The 27,202-nt window shown below is 37.4% G+C and overlaps 1 long non-coding RNA gene across 1 annotated transcript; it reads right to left on the bottom strand.

The window, feature by feature from the left end:
* Positions 1-186: 186 nt before the first annotated feature.
* LOC115949562 lies at positions 187-26,356 on the bottom strand. The gene is made up of 3 exons (XR_004083006.1): positions 26,344-26,356; positions 14,714-14,826; positions 187-318 (listed from the first exon to the last, which is right to left on the bottom strand). It is a non-coding gene; the product is annotated as an uncharacterized LOC115949562 (long non-coding RNA).
* Between the last annotated feature and the right edge of the window lie 846 nt (positions 26,357-27,202).

Here is a 27,202-nt window from a genome sequence, read left to right as displayed (position 1 = left end):
AGCCTGAGGTTAGGCTACAAGAAAGCAACACTGACTGCATGGCTCTTGCAGCAGAGCAAATGTTGGCTTAAAATATTAATGCAAGACAAAACATGTTCATTTAATGAGCATGTCAGCAAAACCTGGCAACAATAGATCCCACGAAGTGATTCAGTACACAGAGGAGGTCAGAAGAAGCTATCCCTTTGTGGTGAAAGTTTGATGTTTTTGTCTTATTTTCATGAAGTCTTCTCCCTTTGTTTAAGAGTGCATCCTGAAGGAGCATTTTTAAGGAGGCCTTTGGATTCCAAGTAGTCACGTTTTTCCTCGTAGTCTGGCCTGAAAGTTCAAAGTAATCTTAATAATATCAAATAGGATTGAAACTTGTCTATTTTGAAATGCACATTAATTAAAAGAATATACTTTTGAGCAGTATTAGCCTTTTTTCATCTATACTGGGACTAGAACTTGTATAAATTCCCCTAGCATCATGAAATTCCTCCTTTCAGTTATGTGTAGCTGTATCGATGTCCAGGAAATCATTTTAAACATATGTGTTTTCTCTCTCTCTCCTGACATCTCTGTTCAAGGACTGTTCACTCAGCCCATAAGCTTTTCATTACCTTTTCCCTAGAACCAATCTTGAGCCCCTATGTCTTGGAAGAGACAGAAAATATATGCAGAATACAAAAATATACATGCAAAAATATCAGCTTGAATTAGAATGCAGTTTCCTAGACTTTTTTTTGGTATTGATGGCATTGTTAATAGGAAAAGATAGGTATAGCTTTCCCACAGAGACTGGAAGAAAAGAGGAGGCCAAAATCAAGACATTCATTTCCTGAAAATTTTCAAGGTATCAAAATTAATTTTCATTCCTCAGTGGGATGAAAAGGCTCCATGTCCATATTTACAAAGAAAAAACAACAACAACAAAAAAACTCAATAAAAGACAAGAAGTGTCAAACTGCTGATAAAGACACATCTGGTCCTGTCGTGACTGGAGCAATCATCTTAATCATCTGATTGCCGGTTATTAATTCCTCAAATGAAACTCTTTGACTTCATAGGAATAGTCTATCATTTGTTTTCATATGGCACAGCGCAGCTCTAGTACCTGAACTGTCCCATTCTAAAAAGCACAAAGAAATAAATAAAGTACATTAGTAGACCTTTGTATTTGTATTAGCAATATCAAGGGAATGAAATGGTCATACTGTACAGAAAAATATTGAATCTGAGGGATGTCTGGCCCTTGAAGAGTTAAATTGACTCTACTGGTGGTTTAGTTAAGGCAGAGAGTATTGAACCCAAGAACTCTAGTCTTCTGCTGCTTCCACATTTTAATCTTTCTAGTTCAGCACTTTTTCCTTTAGGGCATGTCTGCACTGAAGTAGACATGCCACATGTCACTTAAGGAGCCCTCTGACTTGATTTGGCTTAGAGCAGCTCTCTGCCAGAAGACACACAGCCATGCTTGCATGGCATTGTGGAGGGTAAAGCATCCCCAGGAGGTCTGTGGCAGCGGGTTTGTTTTGTGCATGGCACCAACTTCTATGAACCTCTGAGGTGCAAAACCCTTTTTCATCAGTATTGCCACATGGTGCCAGGAAATCACAGAAGGATCCTGTGAATCCAGCCTTCCTGGCTTCTCAGTTTACAAACTATTCACCTACCTCTTCCAATCATGATCAGGGAGTAAGATACAGAGTATTTTATGCCAGATCTGCCAAAACCTGACTAGAAACTCTCTTTGAGCTCAGAAGCTTAAGCAGTATTGCTCTGCAGGAAACGAGGGTTTGGGATAGAAAGGAAAATTGAAAAACAAAAGCAAGAGTTTTCTTTTCCTGTTCTTCCTTGTAAAAAGGCTTGATGACATACCAATTAATTTCCAGGACAAAAAATCTCTCTGATTTTAGATTTTATGGCTGTTTAATTTTAGAGAGAAGGGCCTTCAACTTCAACACATTATGGGAGCTTCTCATTATTTTACAAACCAAATAATAGTTGTGAAAACCCACAAAAGAGCAACGAATTTGGCTGAAGCTGTGTGTCAAAATCTAAATATACCTGTTATGAGACTGCATATCTGCTGAGGAAAGCCAGCAGTGATAACTCCAGCCTATTTAATGTCTCCAACCTGCAGTTCTAAGACTCATCCAATACAAATTCAATAATTTATACAAGAAATCCTGCATGTGTCTCTCCTAACTACCAAATAATAGATGAAAACTGACAGATAAAAGCTCAACTTCAACAACATCTCAGAGGAAAATACTGTGTACATGCAGGGCATCTGTTAAATTTGTTCTGAATATGTACTATGTGATGATTGGAGCTGGAAATAAAGCACAGCTGAGAGAAAAAAAATTACAATCTTTAGCTTTGGGTAGCAATAAATTGGCTTGTTGTACTCCAGATAATGGACAAGAAAGCTACAAGACATTTAAGAGATAGTCCTGATTCTCTCTTTCAACTTCATTTAAGGTCACTACTTTGGAAACCTACAAGAGATGTTACCAAAAGAAAAAAAAAAAGAAGTCTAGACTATTCTGCAGTCAGATATGTAAGATTCATGGGGATACAGAGTGAGCTAGCAAAGTAAGCAGGAGCCTGTTTCTCGCTGTCTAGTGTGAAAGGCACTCTCCTGGGACTGCATCCTCGTCTCTGTTCCCAAGGATTTTTCATTAAGCGGTCTTGGGATAAAAAACATAAGCCACACTCACTGCAGGGAGGACTAGATGACTTTTAAAATGTCCCTTCCAACTCAACCTTTTCCATATTCTGTGAAATAGATGCTGAAGGATGCAGTCAGAATGTGAGACGAACCTGGAGTACAGGCACAGACCAGGATCCCAAACAAGCCTGTACTAACCTTGCCTCATGTGGCCCTTTAGGTGTTGCTTCTGGGAGTCATTCTTTTTAGATCCTGCAAATGGTGTGGTGTGGTGTGGTGTGGCTTTTTAATGACCCTGTTCAAACCCAGGCATCTGACCTGAAACTGAAGCTGTAAAATCAACAGTCTGTCTGGTCTACTCATAAGGGGCCTGAGGAGCCAGGCAATGTTGTTAATGATTCCCTTTCTTGGAATTAGAAATCTCCCCTAAAGTGAGATTTGTCCCAGTTCCTTAAGAGACCATAAACCCACAGGCAACGGTCTTTTGTATGAAGCAAAGGAAAATACAATACAATTCAGAAACCTGTTTTACTTTACACTCTTCTATGGAACTTCTTAAAACCAAATTCCAAAGCAAAAAAAAAAAAAAATAGTTCTCAAGCACTTGAAGCCTGTTATGTCATGAGACTTTTTCTCCACATCTCCTCAATTTGATATTCTACTTAGATCATGTTGGCATCATGTTTTCAGACAGCTCATGTTTTGTTTCAGAAGCTCATTTTTAGCAGACAAGGAAGCAAACAATAATCTTCTCTGCCAGGACACTCCTTGTTCTCTGCCTGCGGTCACTGCAGAATTCCCCACATCTTCCCAACTCTGTATTCTGACCTCTCCATTTCACTATGTATGAAGCAAAACATTCCCTTGGTCCTATGGACAGGTCTCTTTTTCATAAATAATGAACACTGATTCAGCATTTATGCTATTTGCTTAGAGGAGGTAGGATTTTGATTTGTTTTTTTAATCAGACTGCCTCTTATATTTTACCTCTGCATAACCCTATTCTTCAGTCTTTTTAATTTCCCTTGAATTGGTCTGGATTCCTTGGAACATGATCACCTAGAGCAAGTGAAGAGAATGCTCGTACATCTCTTGAGCCAAGACCACCCTTTATCAGGAAGCAGTGGTTCTGATACTCATCTTGCTTCCCGGTGAGGGTTAGAACCTCACAAAAGAGGAATGGGTTCTCTAGCACTTGATATTTGCCAGTAAGTGGGTATATTTCATGGCTACTTGTGATCATCTGCCTAGACATTATCAGTACCTTAGCTGAAATTTGACCTAAAACACAGAGGAAGCCTGTTTACTTGGTATAGTGGTAATCTTTTTTTTTATCAATCTTGAAAATTCATAATGTACAAAAAGTTCTGTGAAACCAGAGCCTGAATCCTACAGCTCTGTGCTACTGTCCTATAATTCACCAATTGGTTTGTCAAGCATTGGAACAGGTTGCCCAGGGAAGTGGTGGAGTCATGATCCCTGGAGGTATTTAAAAGACACGTAGATGTAGTTCTAAGGGACATAGTTAAGTTTTGGACTTGGTATTGTTGGGTTAAGGGTTGGACTCAATGGTAATTAAGGTATTGTCATGGTTTTGGGCAAATTTAGGGAAGAAATCTCTGAAGGGGTCGCCTCTAGAAACCAAATTCAAGCAGCCCCTCCCACAGAGAGTTGGGAAAATTTTCCTTCCAGAAAAGTAGAAAAAACTCTTTATTTAACGAGCAATGTATTCACAAACATAAGAAAATGAATAATATTAAACAATGGAACCTCTTGTTGTTCTGAAGAGATGGCAAATTCAGAGAAAAAGTCCTCTTTGTGGAGTGTAGCTTGGTTCACTCAGTCTCTATCAGTCCCTCCTGTGATGGAAAATGCCACATCCCCTACCCCAGTGGGCCACAGGTGTGAGCTCCTGGTGCTCTTCTGGGTTTTTTGGTCCAGAGCAGGGCTGATCAGTTCCAAGAGGAAGAAAAGCCACAGTCTGGGGAGGTTCTCTGCCTCAGCTAGCTAAAAAAACAACTAAAAGCAAAGGAGAGCTCTCTCCCACTGTCTGTGCTGCAGACAACACAGTCTGTGAGAAGGAAAGCTGAAGCTCTTATCTCTGTGTTTTCAATACAACCGCCTCAGATATTCCAGCACTTCTCCTTCTCCCCCCACGTCGCTCTCATATCTAGTTTTTAAAAGCACAGAACTCAATAATATAAGTAGAACAGATGATTAGGGATACAAGCATCATAAAGTCACCCTAGGACAGGTGTTTTCCAAATTATTTGATTCTATGATTCTAATAAAAATCTGCAATTTACTGCAACATACTAGAAAATGTAGGCAGCTCCATTAGGCCTACCAAAACTATCCTATTTGTAGCAAAATCTCTAATAAAGAAATTCATGCACACCATGAGTGGCAACAAGATGCTGGAATCTAGCATGAAAGTAGTATTAAATTTTCTCTTGATTTTCAGATCCTACTTCTTGTGCTGTTCAAGTCTTTAAAATTAATCCAGACAGAATTTTATTTTATTGTTAGAACAGACCAATTGTAAGGACCAGTTTCTTCTTTACGAGGCTTTTGGGGCAAATGGAAAAAAAAATGGCTATCAACTTGGAAAAAAAAAAAGAAACACAATAAAAAATCAAGCTAAACTCCTCACACATAATTTCAGAAATGAATTCAGCCCATTATTAGAAAATAAAAGACTATTTAACACTCAAAACCTTCTGTTGCAAACCAGACCACCTATATGGATTTAGGAGTGCAACTTTAGGAATCCTACTTTTTATAATATTTACTTATGTGTTTTTCAGAGCAATTAATTTGTGGTTTTTTTCTGGGAGTTATGACTTCATCTGTTCATAGCCTTTATATAAACACATGGGTTTGGAAATAAGCAAATACATTCACTAAAAGAATACACATTGACACAAGTACCTTTTTCTATATCAGCCATACCTCTTCTGTTGTACAGAAGTCAATTTAAGTATATTTAACTGAACTATATTTTAAGATTTACAAAGAACTGAGTTGAGACAATATTCATATGAGTAATAGTATCTCTGAGACCTCAGTTTAATTATTTCAAGCCTTTCAAACACAGGGCGAACCATGAGGAAACACATTTTTATTTGCCTTTGTTTCAGAGAGGATGAACAACTAAACTGTGTTATCTCAGAAGTGAAATATTAACAATATTTCCCAGTGGTTTACTCTGCTTTGTAGACTTTAATCCAAAGAGTTGACAATAAATTCAAGACCTCTGAAAGCCACACAAGGTATTCCATCAGCTGAATTATAGGTGACTTAAAACTGCTTGTATTAAGGCACCTAAACTTGAGGAAGAAACCCCTTTTATACTGTGTATTGAGTTTGAAATATATTTTAATGATAATATTTTAAAGGTCTTAAACTGTTCTGGTTAGATTCACAGAGATATAGGTAAATTCAATTTAGCTAACATTTTTAAAACACCTCTTTTACCTGATTTCAGGTATTAAAGCCAATACTGTTGTCAGAGACCTTCACTCCATGGCAGAAAGGGCAGAGCTTGAGTAAGGTCTGGCCATACATTCCTCTTCTTTTCTCCCTCTGTGGTTTTCTGTCATCATTTTTGCTTCCTTTACAGCATCACAGACATAAATTCAGTGAAACTTTATAAGCCAAAAAGACTTTTTTTCTGCTTCAACTTAATACTTACAATAAGCACTATGGGAAATGAAATTGAGGAGCAGAGAGTCCTTAAGGCTGCATTGCCACTAAAAGGCTTTAAATCATGGGACCAGAGCTCAGAAGTGTAGCTCCATGTAGAGTTTTATCTGTCACCAAACCCATCTGAAGAAGATATTGTCCCCCTGACCTTACGTCGACTTCTAACTTTTGCCTTAATGTTTTTATGCTGATATGGTGTTCTCTCTCTCTCTTTTTTTGTTTTGTTTTGTTTTGTTTTGTTTTGTTATACTCCTCTTGAAATGTGCTATTGACATAACAAAGAAGGCAGAATATTAGATGACAAGTAGTCTCAAAAATAACATGTAGTTGGACAGATAGGGAGTGTTCACTCCATGTAGGTACAGAGAGCACACAATGCTCTCCTCACCCCACAACCCTCTTCCCAGTTCCTGGGCTTTGACACTGATGGTGTCACCCAATTAATCACTGACCACAACAGAGAGAAATCCAAGAATTTTCATGAATTCCCCATCTGTCTACAGATGTTGGAATCACACCTGAATCTTCAGAGGAGCATTTGCAATAACAGCCTGTGTACTGTACAACCAGCCTTTGGGCAATAAAGTTATTGGCAAACTTTTATCATAATGTTTTATTTCTGTGAACTTAACTTGGATTTAGTTCACTCAAGCAATTTGCAAGCAGACTGTTGAAATTATTCCCTATGCCAAAAAGATTACTCCACTTTTTAAACATGGTTGTTTATGCAAAGTCCATCAAAGTGAAAGAAAACCAAACCAAACCAAACCGAAAAAAAAAAAAAAAAGGAAAAAAAAGGTGGTTGTAGATTAATTTTACAGGGACTAAGACCTCGTATTCTTAATTTAAGCTAGATGTGTCAAAAAAGATTTTATCCACCAAATGCATTATGTAGCTGTTATTTAACAGCTATTTATTTATCAGACCCATGTTTTGTTTTTTTTTGTTTAGTCTGATTTTTTTAAAAAGCTTTTTTTCACCAGATATTCATACACCTGTACAATTTTCATTGCTTCTGAAGTATTTTTTTCTTGAAAGGACAAGAGATCATCTTTAATGAAGAACTGGGATGGAAAATTGGGGCAGTAAAGTTGAAGGGATTTTTAATCTTGTTATTTTATTAGGAAAAAGAAATGCTTTTTCTGTCCAGATAGGGCTTCTGTGTAACTTCTAATCATATTTCTTTTTGTTGCATGTTGCTGCCTGAGAAAGTTTGACTTTCTAAACTTCTATAAAAGATGAGAAATATAAAATCATACCAGTCAGTGCAGCCAATCAGTCTCTTCCAAAGAAATAAAGGCATCACACTGCCTTTAATAATTGGTTGTTAAAGTGGCACCTTCTAATTTAAGAGGTCTATCCTTTACATATAATAAAACTGTGTATTAAAAATTGTATCTGGTTAGGATTATTAGCTGACAGAAAAAAATTTACTACCTTGTTAAAACCCTTTATCACAGCAGAAAGAATTTAGCAGAGCTGTAGCCTCTTCCATCTTGTATGTCAACAACTGGCTTGTTTACAAATTTTGAACAATTACGTGCTGAGAAAGTCCACTTAAGAGAACCACATTTATTTTACTGTTGAGAGATGAAGTGGTTTGTGTTTGGAGCTTTTTTTCTTCCAATTCTAAGTGGATGATTAAACATTAGAAAACATGAGTTCAACCTCACTCTCAGGTTCTCAAATCTGAGATTGCAGCACTAGCAGTTTCTACATTAACTTGCAGTTTGTCCTATTTGAGGGAAAATGACCACAGACAGGGCTGCATTATAAAATGATGCCTGTAAAAATTTTTCACTTGCATTTGTGCACAAAATTACACTGCAAAACACTTTTTTAAAGAAAAATAATGGTACTGCAAATACAGTTTGTTGCATAATATGACTGAGGCAATTTAGGAAAATGTCTCAATACTACTATCAAAAAACAAGCCCTTTTTTTTGCCAAGTATAACTGCAGAAAATCTACAGTGACATAGATGAGACACAAGAACTTAACAAAGACAGATCTTTCATGGGTGGTTCATTTAGCTTTGTGATACTGTGCTATGGTTTAGCCCTAGCCAGCAACCAAGCTCTACACAGCCACTCTCTCTCCTTCACCAGGAAGACTGGGGGGACAATCCGAAGGGAAAACTTGTGGGTGAGATAAAGACACTTTAACAGGGAAAGCAAAAGCTGTGCAGAAAGCAAAACGAAATAGGGAATTAATTCACTGCTTCCATGGGCAGGCAGGTGTTCAGCTATCTCCAAGGAGATCATGGTGTTATCACACATAGTGGGGGCTTGAGAAGGCAAAACCCATGATCCCAAATATCCCACTTCCTCTTTCTTCCTCTCACTTTATATACTGAGCATGATAGCTCATGGTCTGGAATATCCCTGTGGTCAGTTGGGGTCACCTGTCCCAGCTGTGTCTCCTCCCAGCCTCCCTGGCAACACGGCAGCACGAGCAGCAGGAAAGGCCTTGGTTCTGTGTGAGCCCTGCTCAGCAATAACAGAAACATCTCTATATTACCTATACTGTACTCAGCAAAAATCCAAAACAGAGCCCTGTGAAGAAGATTAACCCCAGCCCAGCCAAAACAAGTGCATAATAATCAAAAGGTAAATATTTTTCTTTGGACAGTGAAAAACAGTTTGATGGTGTGTCATATGCAGCCCAAGTGGGTCAGCAGAAAACCTGCTTATAAGTCTGAGGACCTTGTAGGTGTAGACCATGAAAACAATGGCTCAAACCTTGTTCTTGTCAAAGCTGGGGTGCATGTATTCCCCAGCTTCTTCTACTCACTTGCAGTCTTTAAGTAACAAATGAAAAGCCGCAGACTAATCAAGACAACAAAACACGGAGGTAATCCCACTTTCTCTGGATGCTAACCTCTATCCATTGATAGATCCTTCCCTCCCCTTTTGCAGCCAGAAATGTTCCTTTCTCTGTCTGCCAGTGAATAAACTCAGCACAGCTGTGCCAGCCATGCTCCAGTGCACGTCTCTGCAGTGAGGGCCAGGCAGCTGTGGCCTCTCCCCACTGAAGGCTGGCCATTTGGCTAGGAGCCTTGGAAGGACTCATATAGATCACATCAGGAAAAAAATGCCAGGCACATGTGATGGCTGGGAAAATCAGTCTGGAAAGAGAATTAAGAGTCCACAACCTAACAATGATTCCTTTAATATGCTGTGGATTGGTAATGTTTTTGAACAAAGTAGAAGAGAATAGCCCAGAGTACCTGCAGAGGGGGAGGAGGAGGGGACAATGCCCTTATTGTCTTTTAACAAAAACAATTCTGAAATGTACCTTAGTAAAACTCATAGCTTGAAATCTTTTTTGTTTCCAGTTCAGGCCTGATGCGCAGCATGTTTCCCCAGTTTTGCCCTGTCCTTAATTGCATGTAGACTGAAGACTTTTTTGCTGAGTGCAGTTTACCAGTGAAAGGAGAAAAAATTGTTGAATGTTTGAAAAGCTGATTGACAAGGAACTTTTTTTCCCCTGATCTTTTAAATGCTTTCAGCAGTGCTTCCTTATAATCCTAGACAATGCCACTGACCCTTTTATAAATCATTGTACACACTGAAGACTGAAATTTTATACACTGTTAAAGTCAAGATTTTTGGCCAGGTTTTGACAGCTGTTATTCTAAAACAATGTTTTGGCTCTGATCAAAAATATGACTTTATTTCCTTTTGGGTTTCTACCAGGAACCATATGACTGTTTGATAGATGTGGAGGCGGGGTGGGAGCAAGAGAGCAAGAATCTCTTTCAGCTGCTCTCCCAGTAGAGCTCAGACTGCAATATGGAATGATGAAGGAATCTCACTTATCCAGGGCATTGGCTGTGTGGTAGGTGGTCCCTGAACTACTGTTTGAAGGGAGGTGAAAGTCATATTTACGTTGCATATTTATTATCAAAGATCATGTTCTGAACCACAGGATAAGTGCACGAGACAACACTTTGATTTTCTACTCTTCTCTGAGAAAAATTAAAAGCTACTCATGCACAGGTTGGTATTTAGATTGCTTCAAGAGTCAGAAGTTGAACTACCAGTAGAGCCATGAGAGCCCTGGGTGGAACTGAGTCAGTGGGGGTAACACATGCCCTCATCAGCACATTGCAATTACTCCATCAAGTACCTAACATTCCTTAGCAGGGCCTCAGCTTGGCTTTTGACCACAGGTAATTGCTGTGGTTGCTTTCGCCAAGGCCTTTTCTGATTAAAGATCACGTCAGTGTAAGAGGTGGTCGTGCATGTCCACGCTGGGCAGCCTGAGCTGTCACTGCCCCTGAGTCTCTAACCCAGCAGTGTCTGAAAGGTGACACGAGCTGAGAAGGGCTTTGAAATCCTGCCAGGTTTCACTGGAAAACCATTATTGCCTGCAGCAGGAGGTAACTTAGGAGCATTGAAATAATTTCAGTGGGGATTAAAATAGGGTATTTAAGTACTAGCATTGGTTGGGATTTCCAGAAATGAAGTATAGAGCCTATTATAGTATTACCTGAACTAAACCACACGTGTTTGAAATTCCCTTTTAAAGGTCACTTTTAAATATTGAGCAAAAAGCTTTATGTGGAAATGTTCAGATGAACACTGATCTAACTCTACTGGTCTTTGTGCAAGTTGTCACATACTTTGTAACCAGCCTAGCTAGCTGAATTCTCTCCATCTCACCCAAATACTACAGGGTATTTGGCCACAGCAGCATTAATTCAGATATTCACCACTGTCCTGTCAGCAAAATATGTCTGTCCTGAAATTCTCCACGCTTAGAATGAGCAAGTAAATTTTGGATGTAGGGGCTGAAATGTATGTAAACACAGATTCTTGGAAAAAGTAAATAAATCCTTTGTTTCTCTGTGGTAGGGTGTCAGCAAGGAAAGGCAAAGTGTCTAGTAAAAAAATAATAGAAGACCATGATACTGGTGGAAAAGCATAGGTAAACTACAAAATGTGGGGAAAAAGTGCTTAAATAATTTCTTTTCCTTTAACTTGGAAAGGCTATTGCTTAGGGTAAATGTCTGAAACTTAGGATGTGTTTGCTTTTCCAGTATTTATTCCAACAAGTCACTTCTGATTATTTCATTCACTGTAAACATTTTTTTCACTGACATTTTAAGGAACAAAACCAAATATTGAGGCATTAAGTTGCAGATCATAGACTGTTTTGGAAGGGATCATCTAGTTCAAACACCCCTGCTGTAGGCAGGGACACTTTTCATTAGTTCAGTCTGCCATTTATGCATTCAGCATGTGGGAATCAGGAAATTACTGCCACAGATCTATGACTTGTCTGTATACTTAGTTTAGGGAACACATTTTACCAGGAGAAAAAGCTAACAAACAAGTAAACACATACACACAAACAACCAAAAAAAACCCCACAGTGAATGTGCTTTTAATAATGTATTGCCTTCTTTATAAAGTTTGAAAGGAAAAACACAACTTAGAGGTAAGATACAATGGTATTTTCTTGCCTAGTAAAGTTGTTTGATAACATTGCCTGTAAAGAGGCCTTAAGTGGACTCCAGGATAATTTCTTGTGCTCCTGAACAGTGACTGACAATTACAATGTCATTCTTGACATTTATCAAATTTTCCTTCTTTTTCACGTGGATGTACTCTCTATTCTGTGCATGTGAGAATGTTAGCAAACTACATGGACAAGAGATCTGAGTGCCAGTGGCTGGACTGGGCTCTTAAGAACACATAGGTCCATGGGCCAGAAACCAGATAGCCTGAGCATTGAAGGTTAGTTGCTAAAGAGACATGTATTTTTGGCTATATATTCCATTGTTGCAAGTTTCAGTCCTCTCCAGGAAGGCGAGAAGGAGCAGGATGGGACCACCTGAGCCCTTTAGAGGCCCTGGTACCAGCAGCACGCTCTGACTGCAGCGGATCCATGTGGACAGGCATGCCTGTACTCTGCATGTGTGTGTGTGTGTGTGTGTGCACCTACCAGGAACACTCACCCAGCCAGATGGATGGCTGGGATCAGGGAAGGGACTTGGACCATCCTCACCTCTGTGGAGCCAGAGCAGGAGGGGTCAGCTGGGACCTCCATCCTGCCAGGTTCAGCTATCTGAAACCAGTGAAGGAGATGCAAGTTCTAGACAATCTCCTCCAGATCTTTAATGTCTCTAATCTTGGAGTGTTTTCATGACATCTATCTTCAATTTAAGATTACTGTTTCCTGTCCAACAGCTATAGACATGAATACAGATAATTTCATCTCTACATTTTTCTTCTCTGCCAGAGAACATCAAGGGACTACAGACTACATTTGGAGACCAATGCAATTTAAGCAAGTGCACAAACACTGCTGTGGTTAACTGGAAAATGCATGGTTCTCTCCAGAGTGTTTTTGCCATCCTGATGATATTTAATGTTTCCCAATGCAGTTTCAGCTTCATATTCTGTATATTTAATAGACTTGGGCCTTGTTGCAGCACTTTATACATCGAGCAGGCCTGGCCTGCAGCCCAAGGAAAACCTTCCTGAACTCCACTTGTTACACCCACCCATCCTGGCAAAGAGTCATTCCCAGACACTCTTTGGGTACACTTATCCAGAAGGATTGTATCCAACAGTAATTTCACCAAGACTATAGCTCCCTGGCATGGCTGTGAGAGTGACACCTGAGAGAGTATCAAAATCCCCATTAGAGTAAGGATGTATGATACTGCTGCTCTGTCCTGTTATCCTGTCATGGAATAGAACTGGGTTAGTTTGACAAAATCTGTTCCTGACAAATCCATGTTAGCTGCTACATCACTCCTTTTGTTATGCTAAGAGATGTTGCACTGAGGGTGGCTGGGTTAGTTTGACAAAATCTGTTCCTCCTTTTGTTATGCTAAGAGCTGTTGCACTGAGGGTGACCCCAAGTCAGGGAGCTACTTCATGAGCCAGTCATCCAAGCAGGGCTGGAAGGAAGCATTTGGTGATTCAGCCTGCACCTTTACAAGCACTTTCAGACACTTTGTCACAAACTCGCTGGCATAATATACAATTCATTCTGTGATTGAAGCATTAGTATAATATTTCACGCATTTTGCAACTTCAGGACAATAGGACTTGGGTTAAGAGGAAGATATATCCCGTATGAAAATGAAGATACATAGTACATTTGGATTGCTGCTAAATGAATCCAAAGAATCCCATTTAAAAGTATAACTGACCAATAGTACCAGCAGCTACTGAGGATTAGTCTATTAGACATATTTGGTTTATATAAGCTTCCTGGAAACGCCCTCATCAACTGTGGTTTTTAATTCAGTATATTCCAGTTAAGATTTTTTAATTGAAAGTTTTAATAATACCTCCTAATTTCTCTTCTATTGTTATAATTTTAAATTCTCTCACAGTTAAATGTACTTTGCAATTTTGTGAAATTATTCTAGCATGCAATTTGTTCAAAGCATGTAACATAAATTACAGTTCAACTGCATTGCTTTAGAAGGAGAAGGTTTCTGTAATTTATTTGCTGAATGAGGCCTCAGAAATGGGTTTGTTTCTTCTTTCCAGTACCAACTTCCTCTTGTAATTAATGCAAATAAACTGGCATGGCCTCATGTTATTATGATTTCCTATATTCAGAATCTTTCATGATAATGAAAGGTTGTACCCATATGCTTACCAAGATGTGATGGAGAAAAGAAATCTCTGTTTGTAAAAATATTTTGTCTGGAGTAGACAGAGGTGTGTACTTTTACAGAATTTTATTCACTTGCCCTTTAATTTTCAACCATCTCCCCTTCAGATTTGGAATTACTCTGGTTGTGACCTAATCCTATTTTTAGGTTCATAACAATTTCAGATTGTTTTAAAAAAAAATTATTCTTTATGCAGAGGTTTTTCTAGGAGGCCATCAATCCAGCTAACTCCAGAATGCTAACTTAAGCAGAGCTTCATTGACATCTCCCATGTCTGTCCCAGGAAAAGTAGGGACTGCAGCTGGATTAGCATAACTGTGTTTGTTGGAAAACAAATCAAACCACACCAAACTTATTGTTCCTTTCTTACTATAAAGGTGACAGGATGGAGACACGTGTGCTTTTGAACCCCTGTGTTCATAAGATGAATGGATGTGTCCCTGATATGTTCCTATATCAAAAGAAGATATCACAAATGATAGAGCCAATGATGTGCTGGTGGATGTCAATTTTTTTTTCTCAAAAGAGCATACAAGAAGTGTGGTTGACTGGCTCAATGTGAACTTTGTTTTTGGGGGTGGTAACTTAATTTTTGTGAATGATTTTGAGGTTTCTCAGGCTTGTTTGTCATTCCTCTCCTTCTCCAGATTTTTTTCAGGAGGACTGTGGTATAGAACAACCACTGACAACGATTGTCCCAGATTCACCCAGCACAGAGGATGTACTGCAGAGTTGTTCCATTTGGCTCAAATTCAGAGGCACATGTACTGGCACCAAAATAAAGAAATCCACAGGCAAAATCATTCCTGCAACTTGATCACTATCAAATGTGAAAAGAAAAAATAGGGAAAGGGTGTGAAGAACTGTTGTTTAAACCTCTCTAATAACAGGCCAGCAACAACTATATGTCTTAGAAGTTGCAGTTTTAGGATATCTTTATATGACTAAAACTATGGCTAGGAATAATAATGCTTCAAGTGTTTAACAAAAAAAAATTAAAACTCTGGGTCTAAATACTTTGTCTATGAGGAACAATAGAAGTATTTTCAAAAGAAATCCCAAAGGTCCAAAGTAATTACAAATTTTGAAATTTCACCATTTTGCATATTATTCTGGAAGACAGTACTAAATGAATGGGCATATTATTGGTTGACTAAATGATTACAGGGGTATACTTACTAATAATTTATTTTTTGTTTAATTTGTAAAAATAAATTACTTTTTATTCATTTTCAGTGACAAATATCTTTCACAAAGTTCAGATTTCACTGTGAAAGCAGAAATCTTCTCCTTGAGTAATTCAATTTTCTAGCTATGAAGCTAATGTTTCCATGATTGAGTGGTATTAGAGTTGTGAGACATAGTGAAATAATAATGAAAAACTCCATGCATGAATATGTTCAATGAGCATAGTGAAAATTTTACTCTTGCACAGGTTCATTGTAAAAAGTGTTGGCCAGACCTGAAGGCACTCATGGACTTGAAGAGTTGAAAGATGCAGAGGGGCATAGGTTATGAAGGATTTACAGCCTGAAGACTTTTTCAGAGAATTGCAAGGCTTAAATAAGTTTGAGAAAACTAGAAATTGTCATTTATCTGATGAACAGTTTATTGTGAAATACTTTTGTACTTGATACACATTTCCAGATCTCATCATCTGCTAATACTTCAGCTATTTGTCTTTCTTCTTTTATTGTTCGCCTCTCTAAGTCAACTCAACATGTTGTTTATAATTGCTGACAGTCTCTCTGTTAGACATGCACTACATCCCTCCCAAATCTGCTTTTATCTTTTACACAAAATAAAGCTGCTCTTATTACAGCCATTAATGGCTGTTAGCCAATCTCAGAACCAGTACTTCTGCTGCATCTTCTTTGACCAGCTTCTCTGTTTATCCTCCCTTGTGATTCATTTCTCTGCAACCTCATCACAAAACCAAATACAATTATTTTCTTACTGACTCCCAGACGTGTATTCTAGACTGATCTTCTTCTCTCTAGACCAAGAGTCACTCAAGGAGAAAACTGAAGTAGTTTCATCATTTCCCTCCCCACACCTTCGTTTGACAATATTTCTACTGCTTATTTATTCTGATCTGTATCTTGCTTGTCCCCTCTAACTCAGACCCTCCCGTAGGTCTCTCTGCCTAGGCTTTGCCCAAATATTAGTCTCTGTCAGATAAATATGCTTAAGAACATTCCTGTCTAAACTAAATTAAACTAAAGCATGCAACTAAGGAATGAAACTCCTCCAAATTCAAACCATCTTGCATCTTTTCTTCTCCCTGATGCATATTATCATGTCAGATCCATTTTGAATGCTGCAATAAAAGACATTTTCTCCAATGATCATGTCACATGTCTCTGTACATTCCTCTGCTTGTTAACCCTTCTTTCTTATCAAACTTAATCTGTTTGTCTTCCTTTCAGAAGGTCCTACCTGTACTTTCACTGAAACCATATTTTTCATTTAAGACTCTGAGTGCAGATTCTGTCTCTCTCTAGTCCCTCCAAAGGAGCGGTTGCTCGGAGACTGGCTGGGCATCAGTCTGCTAGTGGGAGGCGTTGAATGCTTGCCTTTGAATCACTTGGGTTTTTTTTGTTCAATTTTTCCTCCATGTATTCAAGTGTCTTTATCTTGACCTATGAGTTTTTCTCACTTTTCCTATTCCAATTCTCTCCTGCATCCTACTATGGGGGTGAGCAAGTGACTGATAGGTGCTTAGCTGCTGTCCAGGGTCAACACATCACATGAGAAAAAAGTTTAAATTTTTAACCAAAAAGTCCTCTGATATAACAGTATTAGGAATCCTGCAACTTCCACCATTTGATGGCAGTTGTGCAATTCCAGCTGTAGGAAAATCTGACATAATTTCAACTAGCTTGTGGTGAAAACTTCTCTATAGCAAACCAGGTCATGAAAAGCTTTTCCCATATCTACTTTCAAACTCTTAGACTACAGTTTGAAATTTCCATCCTTGCCAACTCAGACTGAGAATTAACCAGTGCCCTCTTTGGAGGGCCCTGGTGGGCAGGGGATAGCCATGTTTCATTGCTTTATCTTTTTTCCCTTTTTTTTTTCCTTTTTGAGAATTTATTTTGCAGGTAGAAATGAAGATTATACAGAAAATAAATGCTGCAAATTGTAGTGTTCTTTCCCCATCTTCATCACATGAATTTTAACGCCATAGAAGGACTAAAGAAAATATATCCAAAAGTATGCACATTTGCAAAACTTTAAAGATTAAAAAAGTGTTTTGCTGTTTAAACAAGTTCAAGCACATTCAGTTTCATCCTGTATGACTGTTCAACCTTCATTCCTATTTTTCAAGGTTAAGAGATCTGCCTGCCATTAAAAGCAGAAAAAATATAGAAATAAAAGAATAAGGAAATAACTGGCAGAGTGTTACTGTCTGGACTATCAAGCTGGTTAACCCCCTGAAGGGTTTAACTTACATTTCTATACACTGTTATCAAGACAAAAATCAGAGTGAAAATGAACTGGGCTTGACTCAGTCAGTAAGATAATGTTTCACCACTTGCATAGCAAATGATTCCTGGCAGGTGGCAGGTTCTAGCAAATCAGTATTAAACTTTTTGGCAAACTGAGCTTGTGAAGTGATTGCCAGACTCAGATGCCTGGTGTAGATCTTCAAGAGACAAAGGATAACAAAATAAAAATTAAATAGGAAAATTAAAAACCAAGCCCCAAACAAAAACCAACAAACCAAAAAAGCTTGATTTATTGAACAAGTATCACAGGAAACTTGGAGCAAAAATTGTGTCCAAAAGACACCTTGAGCAGTAGTATCCTCAAGTAGTATCCTCAGCATTACCACATCTTCTCGCATGTGTACAGCACAAACAAGTCCTTTCAAATGTTATTGTGCTTCTCCAGATAATGTAGAATACAACAATTTCTATATCAGCTTGTGGGTGAACTGGTATGATTAAAATAAATTTATGCAATACATTAGAAGTGTTAATGATTTATTTAATTTTACACAACATTAATTATCATGCTGTCATATCTCAAATTACTGAAGCCATACAAATATAAGTCTAATACTTTGAATGGTGTGTATAAATGTGTTGGTATTTTATTTAAAAAAATTAAGACATGTTGCTTAGGTGCTGATATATGTCATAACTTGGCAAAATAAAATCTTAAGTGTTTTGCTTAGCTTTAATAATCATAAAAGTCATGTCTTTGAGATTGCACATAATTTCTCAAAACTCAGTCTTTTTTATTGCTGACAATTGTAGCATTTTTATTGAAGACATTTCCAGAAAAGAAGCTGTGGAACTCAGCTTTGAACTCAAAGACAATTCCTGGACCAATTTTTCAAGCAGGGCTTGTCTGCATATACAATTGATTCATGTTGTAAAGCTGACTTTAGGAAGAGAAGCCGAAATAAATATGGAATTATAAACAGAAGCACCTTGATCAGTTTTGACATAAAAGACTGTCTGATTTATGTGCTTTCCTAATAGCATTGGGGGAAATGTCACAAAGGTAAGAAATGAGCATTTTTCTGTCAAGAACTTCTAAGTAGTCCGAGGTATTTTTGCCAACTCTTTTGCCATACAGACAAAATAGAAAATACAAAAAAAAATCTTTGCTCAATCTCCACAGAGTAGTAAGGACAAAGCAGTTGCATTGTACCAGAGTCATTGTCCATGATCTTTACTTAGAAAGATGTTTATATTTTTGGAATTAAAAAGTCTTTGGTAAAAACTGCACTGACAGGAAGAACTGAATCCAGAACTTGTCATTCCAGGAGAATGTGCTCATTTCCAGAACCCAACTGCAAGAGTTTCTGGTTTCCATTAGGCTCTAAAATCTGTCCATTCTTTAGAAGGAGGGATAGAAAGAAAATGCAACTCAGTGATGTCACTGTGCATCCACTTCTGGGTGGTATTATTGCCCAGAAAAGTAGGACCAAAGACTGCAGTCAACACTTTCTATCTCCAGGCTGTGATGACAATCGTGTGGCGTTTCTCCAGGCTCCTAAACACATAAAGGAATTTCTGTCTATCAATTCCAGCTCTAAAGAGTGACAAAGCCACAAGCTGGTACTTTAGCCTGAGGAAGCAACCCAAAACATGCTTCTTGGCTGGCTTAGGCTTACCTCTCTTCATATGCTGGGCATCAAGCCACCCATGGAGAAGTTCTATTCACATGGCTGCCTTGCTCTGCTCTGTGAATTATAGAGGCAGTCTGAGGTGTCTCATCGCACGGACTGACACATTGGGGATCTGGACAAATGCATCCCTTTGTAAATTCTACAGGACCAAGCACAAAATCTAAGTTACAAGGGAGATATATATGTGTGTGTGTGTATATATATATATATATATTTCTGTCTCCACATATTTGAAGAACTTCCAGTCTAAGCCAAAGTTTTGTGGGAAAGTTAGACTAGATTTTGAAATCCATTGTGAGGGATTTTTAGAGACTATAAGGATGATAAGTCTGACTCAGTAGGTCTGTATTATGCAAGGTGACAGACACAACCAGAGCACCACTTGGTATCTGCACTAAGAGCCTGTTATACTTGCAAATGGTGGCAAATGGTGCTCTCTGTCATGGGACACCTATTCTCCTTTGGAAAAGCATATTTATTTCAAATTCAATGTTATATTTACAGTGGTTTCTTTTATGTCTTCAAATTGAACTTTGTGTTTAATGTCTTTCCATCCTCTACAACTCAAGGCTTTTTGAGGCAAAATCATGTATTCTTTTTTTAAATTTCTATTCTTAAAACGCGGACAAGTGACCAGGAGTTCAAGAGAGCCATTACAAAGCAAAAGAAAACTAAAGCTGGTTGAAAAAAAAAGACAGTATATTGTCAGATATATTTAATGGTCGGGAAGTTATTTGACTCATTCTGAATGCACGGGTAGCTGTTTCTATAGTAGTACTGGTTTTGCCTAAGCTTCAGTATTTATTTTTACACATCTCTGATTGTCTGACTGGGTGAGTAGGCACTAATTTCATTGCTAGCTAAAGCTTAATTTAACGAAGGACTAAAGTGTTCACTTAGCAGTAAGCACTGGGGTAGTGCCATTATGATGTTAAAAGTAGTATATGAATCTTTAAAACTTAAATTGTTTTCTGCCTAGCTTTGCTGAATGGTTCCAAATTTTCCATGATCAAGCTTCAATTCAGCAGTATCACAGAAGAATTTAGTTTTTAGAAAGTATTTTCTTAAAAGCCTATGGATTTCTATATTTGCATTCTGGACAGGTTTGAATGTCCATTATACTGACCAGCCTTATGGAAAAGCATAAAATATTTTCAGATTTTAATGTTGGAATTCTGCACTGATTTTATGCAACACAGATGTCAGAATCAAAATCTGTTGAAGCATTACTGAGAACAGAAAAGTCTATTTACTGACAAGGAATCATGAATTCTCAGCATTTTCAAAATCAGTACACTTGGAATGTGTTAGAATCCAGCCATATCAGTGGAAAATTTCCTTTTGATTTCAGTAGCTGTTGCCAGTTAAGAGGATGAACATTCATTTAAAAGGATTTAAATTTTTTGTTGCCTCTTGTACAACCACTTTTATTTCAATAGATCTTCTGTGCCATTGACTGCTCAGGGCAGTCTATGATTCTGTAGAGTCATGGAATTTTTTGGTTGGAGGGAACCTTAAAGATCGTCTAGCTCCCACTTCCCTGCCACTGGGAAAAACACGTTCTCCTAGACTAGAGTGCTCAAATCATAGAATCATATAATATGCTGAGTTTGAAGGGACCCATCAGGATCATTGAGTCCAACTCCCGGCCTTGTTCAGGACACTCCCAAAATCACATCATGTGCCTGAGAATATTGTCCAAATGATCCATCCAGTTGGGCCATGAACACTTCCAGGCGTGGAGCATCCACAACTTCTCTGGGCAACTTGTTCCAGCACCTCACCACCCTCACAGTAAAGAATTTCTTCCCAGTATCTAACCCAAATCCACTCTCTTTCAGTTTAAAGCCAATCTCCGTGGTCCTGTCACTACACACCCTCATAAGAAGTCCCTCTCCATCTTTCTTGCAGCCCCTTTTAGGTACTGGAAGGTGCTGTAGGGTCTCCCAGGAGCCTTTTCTTGTCCAGGCTGAGCAACCCCAACTTTCAGCCCATCTTCCCAAGAGACGTGCTCCAGCCCTCTGATCATCTTTGGCCTGCTCTGGACTACTATAGCACCACGTAATTTTCGCTAACCCCTAGTGCTGCTTTTGTCCTTTCAGAAAAGTTGGTGCAGTTTTGTTTCTTCTGTATAGAATAATTCAGAAAACTGAATCAAGCAGACCAGGAAGCATTTCCAAATTTAATAATGTTTTTTTTTCCTTTTTTTTTTCTTTCATTTTTCTTTTTTTTTTTTTACCCTCTGGGAGAATTCAATGATACTTTTGTATTTTGTAACATTAGGAACAGTTACAAAACATACCAAACTGGTTTCAGGCTTAGATATTAAATGAGTCAGAAGGGAGACTTCATCCCAAACACCAAATTGCTGGGATTTTGTTCTTGTTCTGATAGAATAGATTATTTCAATATTGCAACACTAGATGTCATCACATCATGGTCCAACATGGTGAAACTATATTTAAGCTTTTACCAGGATACAGATGAGTGAATAATTCAAAATGAATAATTTATGTACTGGATTTTGCTGCCATTTTTTTCTTTTTTTTTTTCTGCATGAAATATTCAAAAGCAGATTACAAGGCTCTCTTAAGTATTGCCTACTAAAAATTATTTGCAAGTTTCTATCCATTTTGCATCCTAACAAATGAATTTTAACTGCTCTTTTGAACTTTAAATTCACAATTATTAATTTATTAGAATGTTACTTCGGTTCACGATTTGTTGAAGAGCAGTGTAAAGTGACAAGCTGAAAAGACAAGGAAAAATCAAAACTAACAAAAATTCTGGTATGTTGCTAAATCAATATGTCCAGTAAAATAACAGTTAAAATTTTAAATTTATCTAAAAAATATTCAAACAAAATTAAATATGTAAATATATTTATTTATGCTAATTATTAATCTTTCTGCAAAATGCTCTTTAAAAAACAAAGTGTTTTCCTTGAAATCAGCTTCAAATGGTATAGTAACAAGCATAGATTTTGAGCAATGAATGATGAGTTTTTAAAAATTATTGCTGCCCAGTTATGCACTTCTGAATACAATTGGATTCCACAATTAATGCTTTCCTGCATGGATATTTGCGGAACTTATTTAGAAATTACCTTGCTTATACTGGGCCTTTTACTCAGCTGCTGTAAATTCAGATCTTTTTCTTGTAGTTTAATTGTTGATAATGTGAGAAGTGCAAGGCACTTTATAAATTATTTCTTGTTATGATCTCAGGTCATATCACAGATGTTCTCTCTGAAACAGCTGCAGTTAGGTCCAGCAGCTCCCTTCTTAGCAGTGTTACTCATGTTATTCTTTTAGATTCAGAATACAGGATATCCAGTCTGTTTAATAATAGTGAAATTGTTATTTCTTTCAAACTCTCTGCCGCCCAGTGCCATAGTTTTCTGTACTCCAAAAGCTCAGGGAATCTCCAGGGACTTCCAGCTACCTCCTACCTCTTTACAGGCTTCCTCCTTTTTCTCTTCTCTTGTGTTCTTTCATATTACACCAAAAGGAAAAGCCCCATATGTCCATAAATTTAGTCAAATGCAAACATAAAAACTGTTGATGCCAATAAAACAAAAATCAGAAGGAAAATGTACAAGATTGCAGCAACATCTACTTTTAAAGCAGCTATAACTTCTTCCTTTCAGGTTTTGGTTATCCAAGTAATTGGGACTTCTGAAATGAATTTGTAAATGCAAAAAGGGCCATTAAATTCAGTACCTTATCTGATGAGTCTTTAACACAAAATGTAATGCCAATGTGAGTAAAGGAAACTGAATCTTTTATTAATACCCCTCAGACTATAGAGCAAGGCTTACTTAGGTTTTTCTATTGATAACCCAATTAGCATCAGATTTTGTTCTACAAAACAGAATGTTGAGAATAATCCCTGTCTAGACTAGGCTGTGGGGACTCAGCTGCTCTCCAGTCAGTCCCTACATTTTTGGATGACTGGTCTACCAGCTTCTAAAAACTAATTAAACTTTTTTCTTAAGAACAGGAGGAAAAAGTTCAGATCATGAACCTCAGTTTCACTGATAATGGCACGGCAGCAAAATCGAGGCATCACGCTCTTGTTAGGCTTTCTCATTGGTTGTTTCATTCTCATGCATTCCAACGCTAAAGTGTACTACCACTTTTAAGATACCTAGATAAGGATGCATGGAAATAATACAGCGCACTCTGGATGTTTTTCTGTTATTTAGTATGCCCACCTCATGCATTACCCTTACTAGACTGGAATTTTCTTCTTGCTCACTGGCATTAGCAATTTATTCTTTTTTTTTTTGTACTGTTGCTGACCAATATCCATTTAAATTTAAACCATATCTTAGATTAGTCTAAATGGTTTAGTTAATCATTATTTAAACCATTCACACGTATTGTTTTTACAGACATCATTATCTATGATTCAAAATAGATAAATGCTATTGGCAGGTTTTGATTTTTTAAAATTATATTATGTGGATTTCTTTGCGAGTATTACATTTTTTCCTCAGGACCATAATTTCTCAGTCCTTAGTCTGGCATTTCTTTGATCTTGCACTTACTCCTAGAGTGCAACCTGATTTCTTTTGATGGAACCACAGATGCAGGGAGCTATTCCCCAGAGCTCTTAGCTCTCAAGTCCTGTTTGCATTAACTTATGATCTTGTAAGCAGCCACTTCTTGGACTGAAATCAGTGCAAGAGCAGGTTAGTGCTCATTGCTGTTGACTGCTTTCTCTGCTGTGCTGATTCCTTAATGGCTATGTTCTGTGGGGGATGGCATGAGGAAGGCAGTCACCTTGAAGAACACTAAAAAGACAGAGCCAGGGGTTCTTCAAGCAGATTTTTACATGTCTTTTTTGCAGCCTAGGGAGGTGTAATAGAACAATTCACTGTGATTAGCTGAATAATCTGGAACAGTGTGAAGGAGAACAATAAGAAAGAGAGGTATACTGTTATATTGCAGCATTAAATCCAACTTCCTGCTCTTTTCATGAAAAAACTCTTCAGATTCTACTTTATAAATATTCAGAAGATCTTGCAACAGCAGCTATTTGATGATATTATTTCAATAATCTCAACTGAAAAATGAGATTTAAGACATGAGGAAGTTCTCTGCCTCTTATTTACATCTCCTATCCATTTAATAGACAAAATGAGAAAGAACCTAGTTATTTATACCAGTAAGTAATTATATCCCTTTATATTTTGGCAATTTTTAAGTCCAAAAAGTGCATTTTTATTAATTGATTTGCTATTAGAAGTCAATTAATAAATATTTTATTCAAATATTAATAGAGAGCAAGTATACTATCTGCCTAAAGTCTTGATGATTTGACATCTGATTGCCTAAATCCAGGAGACTTGTTACTATCCAATAACTGATCACGCTTATAAATAATTAAAGAATTAAAGCATTTCAATTTCAGGGAAGCAACATCATGCTCCTTTTTGAGCTTCCAAACATGAGCATTTGATCCTAATCATCACATAGGAACACAATTCTGTATATGTGGATTGGGTGTAGAAGGTAATTCTCTCACTGCTATTATAAAAAAGCAGTGAGAAGAGGAGAGGAGAGGAGAGGAGAGGAGAGGAGAGGAGAGAAGCTTTTTAAAATCACTTTGAAATTTAAACTCTGCTGCAATAGCAATTCTGCTATCAAACTCTCCTGGCTTTGAGCTTTGACAGATTTCTGGTATGCTGGATGACAGTCATATGAACTCTTAAAATAGTAGCTAAAAGATGAGAAAAAAAAGTAGAACCCAATCCTGTCATGGAAACTGAGTGGGTGCAAGGATCTAGAAGGCTATTACAAACCCCCTTTGTCTGCAAGAGGCATTGATGACACAAGCACTGACAGAGGGGAGAAAAGAATCAATTCTTAGTAAGAAATTTTCACTCATGATAAAATTAAGAATGGCACTTGGGTTTTATATGTACCTCATGTATGAAATATAAAAAAAATCCCCCATCTTGGTATATACAGACCTAACCCTCCAGGAGTTTCCAGCCTGATTGCATTTCATGCACTGTTTCAGCTTTACAGCCATTGTTTTAGCCAAGCAGAAAAATCCTTTTATTGTGTATTTAACTATTTTTGTATTGCAGGACTGAGATATCATAAAATATTTTCATAACAACTGTTTTGTCTTCCTCCTTTCAGGGAATCCAGCAGATGACAAATTTATGGATGCAGTTGCACTGACTTTACTACTATTGTTTAATTCATGTCTGTGATTTCAAATATTACTTGCATATAAGGGCAACTCTTCTATATTTCAGTATCGAATCAGATCACAAGTTTAAAGTATTCTTTATTTTGTACATGGCAAGGAAGAGATTACATCAATATGGGTATATTTTTATATAAGGTCCTCTGACATAAAAATAGCCAAGTTATTTAGAAGAAAGAAAGAAAGAAAGAAAGAAAGAAAGAAAGAAAGAAAGAAAGAAAGAAAGAAAGAAAGAAAGAAAGAAAGAAAGAAAGAAAGAAAGAAAGAAAGAAAGAAAGAAAGAAAGAAAGAAAGAAAGAAAGAAAGAAAGAAAGAAAGAAAGAAAGAAAGAAAGAAAGAAAGAAAGAAAGAAAGAAAGAAAGAAAGAAAGAAAGAAAGAAAGAAAGAAAGAAAGAAAGAAAGAAAGAGAAAAGAAAGAAAAGAAAGAAAGAAAGATATAATTTGGTTCAAAATCCATGCAGTTCACTTAGAAGAGGTCTATGATGAAAACTATTTTGTAAAAATGATTTTTTGAGGAAAAAATATCATTGGCTATTTTTAATATTTTAGATAAATTATAAATGCCTATAAAATGTGCCACCAACATTGTAAATATTTCCAGCTGCCCCTGTGTAGATTGAGTTCCTCATTAACATATGCTTAGAAGTTATTGTTATTCCACTTCCTTTTTAATAAATTCATTTTTCTCTTCACCTGAACAGTAAGGTGTGTAAGCATTTTGGGACTCCTTTGTTTGCATGAAACTTGCTCACCAAGTCGAAAAGGACAGTATTGATCATACATCATGTATACACAAGTCAGGCAGACGTATGCAAAGTGAACAGTTTATAGTGTATTTATATATGTACTTTAATCCATCTTTTTCTAGGCAATAAACCAGACAGTTGACAAAATGCAATGGAAAAAACTGCATGATGCTATTTAAATGTCCAATTGTTAAGAACCACAGAGAATTCATCACCATACCATGCATGTGGGGTCCATGGGGAGAACATCTCTCTTTCGACCTCCTCAGGCACCACTGTGGTGGTTCTGAAGTGTCCTGACAGAGGTCAGGCAGTGACCAATCTTCAGGTATCTATTCCTCTGAGTTCAACAATTCTCATCCATGTTGACAGAATGGAACACACTGTTAGACCATTTGGAGAAAATAAATGTCTAATCTATTAAGACTGCATATCTGTCAAGGGCTTGGAGAGATAACAGTTTTGGTACTTGTCTCAAAATCTGCATAATTCCTGTTTTAGTTCCCTATATAATTTTTTAACCTGTTTCCAATGCGGTAATTGAGTCTAATCCACCCTAATTATGACAGCATCAATAAACATTCATAATTTTCCACATTTCATTACGATCTTTGGAAAACCTTTCACTACATCTTTGAGAGTTAGCATATAGCTCATTTCATTGATGAGGTATCTATGTGTTTGCTCCCAATAAGATGGGATGATATGCACTGGAACAAGATGGTATTGGCCACTCTCCATATATTTAAACTGTTTGGTAGGGGTTTGCTTTTTATTTTCATGTTTGTGATTTTCTCACAGACCTTTCTCCACATGGAACTACAGACAGAATTAAGATTTCTGCATCACTTACATGGGAAATGTGTGAGAATACATTGTAGCAGCGAGGAAATTAGCCTACTGCTGTGGCTGTGCCCATGAGCTCTAGTGTGGACTGGAATGAGTAAGCAGGCTAAATACACAAAAAAGATTTTGAGGAGAAAAACTTAAACACTGCTAAAAAGGACAGAATTATATGCTCCATAATTTATTATTATTGTTTTATATTTTCTATTTCTTTTACCATTTCCTGATTTTGT

The sequence above is a fragment of the Geospiza fortis genome, unplaced genomic scaffold, assembly GCF_000277835.1.
Source record: "Geospiza fortis unplaced genomic scaffold, GeoFor_1.0 scaffold98, whole genome shotgun sequence".
In the NCBI taxonomy this organism is placed as follows: domain Eukaryota; kingdom Metazoa; phylum Chordata; class Aves; order Passeriformes; family Thraupidae; genus Geospiza; species Geospiza fortis.
Note: the sequence above shows the minus strand (reverse complement) of the source record. Positions and strands in the feature narration are given on the sequence as shown.